This window comes from Mustela nivalis (genome assembly GCF_964662115.1).
Source record: "Mustela nivalis genome assembly, chromosome: 1".
NCBI lineage: Eukaryota > Metazoa > Chordata > Mammalia > Carnivora > Mustelidae > Mustela > Mustela nivalis.
In genome coordinates, this window is record NC_139020.1 from 91,914,416 (window position 1) to 91,924,021 (window position 9,606).

The window sequence follows — 9,606 nt, forward strand, 5'->3', positions numbered from 1 at the left end:
TCTGCTTGAGATTCCCTCTCTCCCTCGGTCTCTGCCCCTCCCCTGCTTTCTTTCTTTCTCTCAACTAAATAAATAAATCTTTAAAAAATAATGTACAGTTTCTTTCCTTAGAATTATGTTTAACCAAACAAAACAGGACGAACTATCAGTTGACTCACTAACAAAAAGTGTCCTTGACAGCAATTGGCTCAACATGTGGCAAAGAGAAAACCATGCCAGGATCCAACCATGTCAAATGATCCACCCCCACTACCCCCAATTCACTCTCTGCCCACACATGCCTCCTCTGGCAAATAGCAAGCTGCACTGGGACCTCATGTTTTCCCCTTGGTCAGGGATCTTTGTATATTTTAAGGGAAATAAAATCCTTATGTTTTTGAATCATTTACAGTTAACTCATTAAAAAATTTCACAGTGGAAATTTTGTGGTTCTCTTCTTCTTTAAATTTTTGTGGGAAAAGAGTAAAGAAGTTTATACCAGATACTTTAAACATTTACTATAACCACAAACCCAGTTTCAGGCCAGAAAATAATACATGATAATATTGGTGTTAGTATCATATGGACCATATTCTTCCAGACATTGAGTACTCATATCACACCATAGCCACAAAGCTTCCTGGGGCAATTCCAGACAAAAGTTGTCTTAGTACATTTAGGCTGCGCCAACAGAATATCATAGACTGGGTGGCTAATAAACAAAAATTTATTTCTCATGCTTCTGGAAGCTGGGAAATTCAAGATCAAGGTGCTGACAGGCAGATTCTATGTCTGGTGAGAACATGCTTCCTGGTCCCCAGAAAGCCATTTTTTTCACTGTGCCCTCACACAGCAGAAGGGGCTAGGGAGTTCTTTTGGGTCCCTTTTCAAAGGCATTAAGCCCATTCATAAGGTTTCCACCCTCATGACCTAATCACCTTCCAAAGGCCCCACCTCCAAATACCATCACATTGGGAATTGGTTTCAACACAAGAGTTTTGAGGGAATGCAGTCAGTCTGTCTATAGAAGAAGGGATCTCTCAGCCTTTGTGAAATGTTCCCCCACACTTCTGATCTGAGCTAATATTACCTATGTGCTTATCTCTCCAACTAGAGTATAAAATCCAGCGCTGGAAGGTACTTCATACCTTGACACACACTGCACCTTGCCAAGCACAGAACACTTTGATAACCGCTTGGCAGAACGCATCGTGGGGCTTCAATAAACATTTGTGGATGATGAAACAGTTTAGAATTTTGTAGGTTTCTTTTGCATGTGTTTATTTATTTGATCCCCACAAGGCTTATTGTTACTTTGTCCTAGGTTTGGAAAGCAGGCTCCTTTACCTTCCCCCTACCCCACCCTGCCCCCCATTCTTTAGTTGCAAAGGACTGTACCACTAGGTACATACATACATTCAGTAATGCCCAGGACCAGCACTGGATACCTATCAATCACATATCTTCTGTATGACACTGACAGGGTAAAATTACACATGACTGAATAGGAATAGAAACAATCTGAGAGAACTCCTGGAGGGTGGGAAAAGAGGGATTCTGCCGTGAGGAATTTTCTCTGGTTTTTAATATATTTTATTTTTTTGCCTCACTGAGAAAGTATGCAATTAACCTCAAGAACCAACGTTCAACAAAAACCTACTAACTCTTTTGTTCCTCAAATAAGCTTTATGTAATTTATACATTAACCAAAGTTAGACCTTTCCTGGAGGTGCAGTCACCAATTCCCAAATTCTGTGGCTAGGAGCAGTATCATTTAAACACAGTACTGGGTTTCCACTATGTAATTACTTTAAATTAAACCACTGGTTTGGGCAGGACTGTGAGACCACGTTCTGCCCTAGAAGAGCCCTTAATGACTAACTGTTGTTGTCTAGGAAAACAGTGGAAACTCTGCTGCCATTCAAGAAAAATGTGGTCAGAGGACTGTTCCCTTGATTGCTAGAGCAACTCCAGGGTGTTTTAGTGGGTCAATTTTCAGAGTAGTCCGGCCATAGTGAAGATTTTGTAAATCCGGTGTTAGATACATTCTTTAAGGCTTTGGGAGTAACTGTTAACTATACATATAAACATTCCTTTTTTTCTCTGGCCTCGTATCCATTTTTTCCAGCCTCACACTTCTGAGGCTCCAGCTGCTTTATCTGGTAAATATTTTATTAAACTGGGACAGTTGTTGACTCTCTTTCAAAGGTACTCCTGTAAAACAGGATAGATTTTTAGTGGTATGCTATGACTTACACGTGGTCTTGTAAGACATGAGCTCAAAGTCTCCCCCAGAGAAGAGATTTGGGGCCAAAAAAAAACCTTCCACTAAGGTCCTTGAGGTGAAAACAATTTTCATAACAACACGAAGAAGTTATTTGCTTGCTTCACTCTCATACACTAATGACTGTACAGTGGAAATTGCCAGAAACTACATGACATGATATCACACCAGATGGAATAAGAAGCAGATAGGAGAATCCAGCTGTCTTCTTTTAAGCCAGACACTCCAGAGATTGACAAAAATGGAAAACAATGCCATTCTTCAAACTAAATTTTTTGAAAAGATATTATTCATAAATACATCTTACTTACATTGGGAGAGAAATCGGAGTGGGACATGAACCACAAGAGACCATGGACTCCAGGAAACCAAGACTTTTACAAGGGAGGGGGTGGGGGGATGAGGTAGCCTGGTGATGGGTGTTCAGGAGGGCACGGATTGCATGGAGCACTGGGTGTTCTGCGCTAACAATGAATCATGGAACACTACATCAAAAATTAATGATGTACTGTATGGTGACTAACATAATACAATAAAAATTATCTTACTTCATGAACAAGTAAACTGTTGTTTTTGAATGAATTAATATTTTTTAACTTTTTTTTTTGAGAGACAGAGAGAGACTGAGTGGCAGAGGGAGAGGAAGAGAGAGAGCGTCTTAAACAGGTTTCATGTCTAGTGCAAAGCTTGATGCAAGGCTCGATCTCACAACCCTGAGATCATGACTTGAGCCAAAATCAAGAGGTGAACTCTTAATCAACTGAGCCACCCAGATGCCTCAAACTGATAAATATTTTTTTAAATTCTCTTGGTTGAATTTCTTGTACAGTAAATATTGATGTATATACCCATTTAAACAAAAGTTTTCTGAGGCATTCAATACATTTTAAAAACAGAATGGACCCTGAGACCAAAAATAGTTTGAGAATTGCCGGTGTGAGGGAAATACGGCAATATGCTTGCCATGTACTAGCCACCTTTCCACATGTTCCACCTTGAAGAGCACACAACACACATACACACACCAATCATACTCTTTCCCAACACTTACTTAAGAAAAAAACTGTTTCATTCAATAATTAATATTAAACAACTCATCAAAGCAATTGAAAGAAAAAAGTTCCCCAACTGAGTAACAAAGGAGGAAACCAGAGTATGTCACCCGAAAATACGCCTCTTTGAGCTTTTACGTTGAGCTGAAGGCAATAAAGCAGCAGCAAACATGGGGAAACCCTCTACCTTCCAACTTTTCTGCCTAAAGGCAGGATATGAATTCCCTTTTCTTGGAGGTGACTACAGACTCATCAGCTCAGAGACAGCTCCAGAGAAATCTGCCAACAAATCAATTTCATTAGCTTCCGCTCCGTATTTCCTTCCCTCAGTTTGTCTCCCTTGGAAGGCTAACACAGCTCTCCTTGGTCCTGTCATTTCTTCACACATTTGTTGTTCTGCGTGGAAGATACTACAGAAGGAGTAGAAGCCCCCCTTTTTATTTAGTTTCTCTTTTTCTGAGTTTCTCCCATGCATACATAAGATACATATGCTAACAAACTTGGATTACTTGGTTTTTAATTATTCTTTGTTACATTAACCCAGCTGAAAACACAGAAGGTGGAAGGAAAGGTTTTCCCTCCCCTATCAATATGTATTGATAAAACTACTCTATAAAATGTAGTTTGGATATGGGAGCAAGGAAGGAAAAAGCGCAAAGTAAGAACTAAATGTAAATGATGGTTTTGGTATTAGGCTATACTTGCACATGTATTCAACTATAATTTGGACATTCAAAAAATTTTACCTCTTCTATTAGCTAAAAACCCTAGGACACTGTTTTCCTAATTTTCTAAACAGTCTTCATCACATAAGGCCAAGCACAAGACAGCATGTCCCTTAAGGAAATATTAAGCACTTGTAAACAAATAAATTTCTCTATTGGTTCTGATATGGAACGATTTCTAAGATATGTTCAGTGAAAATAGCAAAAATCTAACATATAGTAGAGTGCTTTCTACATGCTGGGCCCTGCTCTAAGCATTTACTAGACGTCAGCTTGTTTTATCCTCCCCACAGCCAGAAGAGGCAGGCACTCCTGTTCGCCTCCTTGCAGAGATCAGGGAGCAGACTCCGTGACTTTTGTCCAAGGTCACCCTGGTAAAAATGGACAGAGTCAAGACTGGACAGAGTCAAGGCTCCAGAGCCTCAGCTTTTAAGAACTCTACCATACCACCACTCTGTGCTTCAAGGCACAGAGTAGCTACCTTTTTGTAACACGGAAGGGGGAGGAAAGAGTTATCATATTTACTTACATATATGCATAAAACAGCTTGGAAAAAATAAGCAAAAGCCACTCAGGTTGATTGCCTCGAGAAGGGAAGTTGCAGTCAAAGGGCAGGGGAGAAAAGGAACTCTTTGCAATTTTGAACCTTGGGAATACATTATTTACTTAAAATAGACAATAAAATGTAAGTAATAAAAAACACAACCCCAAGTCCAACTTCCTTCCAAAGGGCCTCCCAGGCCCTCAATTCCAGATACACCGTGCCCAACAACTGACATTTGGTTGTTGCCTCATTTTTTTTTTTTTTTTTAAACATAAGTGGTCTTTCTCTACTAGATTATAAACTCTCTGAATGTCATACCATCTCAGTGCTCATAGGTCTCGGCGTTCCCTGCAGCATTAGCAAATGCTTAATAAAGACCAATTTATTAACTCGTAAACCTGTTCCCAAGAAACTGCAATCTTGAACCTGAGCCGGCTTCCTGGAGCAAATTGTCTTTTGTGATGAAAATATGTGGATGGGGTCTGCAGAGGGGAAAAGCCCAGCATGGGCAAAAGAGAAGCACATGCTAACCTCTTTTCTGAAAAAGTTCGTATTCAGTATCTGAAAACAAAAATTTTGAAATTGAAGTAGTCATCATGGGAAATAGAAATCCTTTACTGGACTCCCTACAAATATTTTATATAGTTTGGAAGGTTTTTTTTTTGCTTGTTTACATAATAGAAAGAGCACTGTTGTCTTTTCTTGGGGCCTCTAAGCACTTAATCCAGTTGAGAAGTCAAAAGGAAAGGAAGATTTTTCCATGATGATGTAATCTATTTGTCTCTCTCTCTCTCTTTTTAAAAACAAATTGATGATGCTGAGCGTTTGTAGAAAAATCATTTAGAATCCCAAGGCACTTTATAAATGAAGCCGTGAGAGGGGTGGGTTAATATCACACAACCGAGGGGCCAGCCAAGCCTCCTTCAGGTGAAGGTGGTTGTGATGGAATAAAGGCTCTTTAGGTTTCACTCTGGGCCTTCCCCCTGCCCCAGTTTTGTGAACTGAACTTCTGGTTAATGTCTTGTATGGATCCTAAAATTGGTCATATTTTATTTTTCAGTAAGAGTGTTTGGGGTTACAAAAATAGGGCTTAAGTTCTCATATAGAAAATAAGTCAGTAGGAGTGAAATAAGGCAAGCAGAGAGAGTCAATTATATGGTTTCACTTACTTGTGGAGCATAAGGAATAACACAGAGGATATTAGGAGAAGGAAAGGAAAAGTGAGTGGGGGGAATCGGAGGGGGAACGAAAGATGAGAGACTGTGGACTTTGGGAAATAAACTGAGGATTATGAAGGGGAGAGGGGTGAGCGGATGGGTGGGTGGTGGGTATTACGGAGGGCACATATTGCATGGAGCACTGGGTGTGGTGCATAAACAGTGAATCTTGGAATATGAAAAAAATAAAATTAAGATGCTAAAAAAAATAATTAGGGGGAAAAAAGAAAAGAAGTCAGTAGGCGAGAAATTTTCCCATTCTTTGAAAAGACACTCAAAAGTTTCAGCGTCTCTGCCTGGGTCCCATCAATCAGTAGAAAAACACGACTTATACACAAAATATTAGCAACATGATGTTCCGCTCTCCAGGCATATTTATATTCTCCTAGGATCAGCAATCCTTAACTCACAGGAATGACCTCAGATGATGAACCATTCAGAAATTTCTACTTCCTCTTAAAGATTATCTTACTCAGGGGTGGCTGGGTGGCTCAGTGGGTTAAAGCCTCTGCTTCCAGCTCAGGTCATGATCCTGGGATCGAGCCCTGCATCGGGCTCTCTGCTCAGCAGGGAGCCTGCTTTCATTCCTCTCTCTCTGCCTGCCTCTCTACCTACCTGTGATCTCTGTCAAATAAATAAAAAAATAAATAAAAAATTTTAAAAAATCTTAACAAAAAAAAAAGATTATCTTACTCTGAGGTCTTCTTCCTCTTAACTTTCTTGCTACAATTGCAAATTATGAGCAAAATTCTATATTTAAGTTTAGAAACTGTCAGAAGAGCACATTTTATTTTATTCAAATTTGCTTTTGAGCTTTTCACAAGAGAGAGGGAATAATAGCCATCACTTCAAAAGCCAAATGCTATTCTGATGTTTTTTTTTATTGTTTTGGAGAACAAAAGATGGGGTTTTTATGTTGGAAATTTTGGAGCCAATTTTATGTTCAGATACTTTGAGGAGATTAAGGACAGGTCCTGACATAAACCATCAGTACTTCCAACACCTGCCTTACTTTTAGATGTTCTGTAATTTTCCAGCCACCTTTCAGAGTTATTGACAAGCACAAAGTTCTGCCATTTAGATGGGTATCAAAACAATTGGGCAGTAAGGCGTCCTCACAACTTATACTGAATATCATAGCTGAGGGAACCCGCTACTTAGGATGGAGCCAAATCTCTACCTCAGAGCTGGTCTTAAACAGGTTACTTAACCAAGTCACTGGTGTAGCAGCCTGAGTCATTAATATTCATCCTTTGGTTTTATCGGCACAGAAAGCCAATGAAAATGTCATTTAAAAAAAAAAGATTTTATTTATTTATTCAACAGTGAATGAGAGAGAGAGAGAGCACAAGCGCACAAAAAAAAGGGAAAAGGAGAGGGAGAAGCTGAGCAAGGAACCCAAGATGGGACCCGATCCCAGGACCCTGGGATCATGACCTGAGCCAAAGGCAGACGCTTAACCAACTCAGCCACTCAGGTGCTCTGAAAAGGTCTTTTTACAGTTATTTGCTTTATCAATTTTTTTAATTGAAGCTGATTGCCCTTTTAAAGGGAGTTCAACTTTTGCAGCTTCAGAGTTCTCCTTCCTAGAAAGAAAGCAGACATGATTCTACTTCTGTATCTGTGGAGCTAGCCTGCATGCCCCCTTGCTGAACATTGGTCCCACGAGGACTGCTTGCCAGATTGCAGGATGGTGAAAGAGCTTGGTGGGCTGCCAGGACACTATTGGCATCTCTGTCCTGCTCATGGCCAAGCGCTTGGCAGGAAGCAGGGCTGAGCTCTCCAGGCTGCGGTGCTGTAGGCCAGCAGCCTGGTCTCTTCTAGGATTCCTGGCTCCTCAGCCAGCAAACGTGGAGCTCTGCCATGGCCGAGATTCTTGCCCCTCCAAACTCCCTGTTGGGTTGGCTAAGAGAGCTATGTCTAATGACCTCCTAGGCGACTATCATTTTAAAACATTGTTTATCTCAGCTCTTTCTCAACATCCAAGATTTCCATTTGGAGTTTTGTTATGTATCTAACATATTAACTCCTAGGATGTGTGTATAATTTATAAATAAGCATATAGAGGGGATTCATGCTTGAAAATGTTTTCTTCTTCTTTTTTTTTTTTTATCATGAAGAAACTGTATTTAGATTTAGCCAGCTGGTCTCAGTTTAGATGATCCCAGTTTTGTTGGCAACATCCAAAGCATCATAGTCAGGGGCCAGCCGAACGAATGCCTTCTTCTCTCCATCAGGCCTGATTAAGGTGTTGACCTTGGCTACATCAATGTCATAGAGCTTCTTCACAGCCTGTTTGATCTGGTGCTTGTTGGCCTTGACATCCACAATGAACACAAGTGTGTTGTTGTCTTCTATTTTCTTCATGGCTGACTCATTAGTCGGGGGAACTTGATGATGGCAGAGTGATCAAGCTTGTTTCTCCTGGGGGCGCTCTTTTGAGGGTATTTGGGCTGCCTTCGGAGACGCAGAGTCTTGCGTCCCCGGAAAGTAGGTGATGTGCGGATCTTCTTTTTTTTGTGACTGTGGACGCCTTTCAGCACCACTTTTTTGGCTTTCAAAGCCTTTGCTTTGGCTTTGGCTTTGGCTTTGGGAGGGGCAGGGGCTTCCTTCTTAGCTTTCGGCGCCATCTTCGTAAAAGGGGTTGAAAATGTTTTCTAATGGGAGTTCATAATCAAAGAAGTTTGGATACCACTGATCCAAGAGTGAAAGTTCTGGTAAGGGTTTGTGCCCTTTTCCCAAAAGCAGTTAAAAAGCTTATGTCCAAGATTCAAGAACCAAATTGAAACAGCTCCAAATAGCCAATGATGGGACAGTTTGAGTACTAATACCAACAATGAATTAAATAAATATATAAATATATTAAATAAATTAGAAAGTCATGTGAGTTCATAATGGAACTTTTGTGTGTGTGTGTGTGCGCATTTTTTTTTTAAGATTTTATTTATTTATTTGTCAGAGAGAGAAAGCACTCACAAACAGGGAGAGCAGCAAACAGAGGGAGAGGCAGGCTCTCTACTGAACAAGGAGCCTGACTCAGGACTTGATCCCAGGACCCTGAGATTATGACCTGAACTGAAGGCAGCTTAACCCACTGAGCCACCCAGGCATCCCAATAATGAAATATTTTAAAGTAAAGTCACCGGTCCTCATTGGAAGATATTAGTAAACCAGTTATTCTAAAATGAGTCAAAACTTGAATCTGTCTTTCCTGTGTGAGCTGTACCCTCACACTCAAGGAATAATAGAATTAGAATATGACCATTTGGCAAATCTCAAACGAAATAAGATCTAGGTTTTGGCTATCTGCAGCCACCATCGCAGGGGAGAACTGAACAGGATGTGCCTCCTGATGGAAGATTCAACACCATCTTTATATAAAGTGACCTCGCCAAAATATTAAACCTGAATCAGATCGAGCACCTAAATCTAATATTTCAGGAATATGAAGGCATGGGGAACATGGTAACACCACCAGGGGGGTGCCATTATCAAAACCAGAGACTTGAATACATTCCAAGGAAATAGAAGGGAGAGGAGAACTTAGAACTTCACAGAAAGTCAGTACATATCAACAAATGCACATACATGGGCATTTTTTGGATTCTCAAGTGAATCAACTTTTTAAAAAAACTATGAGACAAATCAAGGCAACTTGAACCTTGACTAGACAATAAATGATGTTTAGAATTGTGGGTGATCAAGATGCAGTCATGGTTTCATGATAATTGTTTTAGGGTCTTTCTCTCTTAGAGGTATAGACTGCAGTCTTTGTGGATGAAATCCCATAGCTGGCATTTGGTTT

General features: G+C 40.3%; 1 pseudogene across 1 annotated transcript; it reads right to left on the bottom strand.

Moving 5' to 3' along the window:
* Window positions 1-7,949: 7,949 nt before the first annotated feature.
* Window positions 7,950-8,431, bottom strand: LOC309863931 (large ribosomal subunit protein uL23 pseudogene; annotated as a pseudogene). The gene has a single exon. The product of its transcript is annotated as a large ribosomal subunit protein uL23 pseudogene (transcript).
* Between the last annotated feature and the right edge of the window lie 1,175 nt (window positions 8,432-9,606).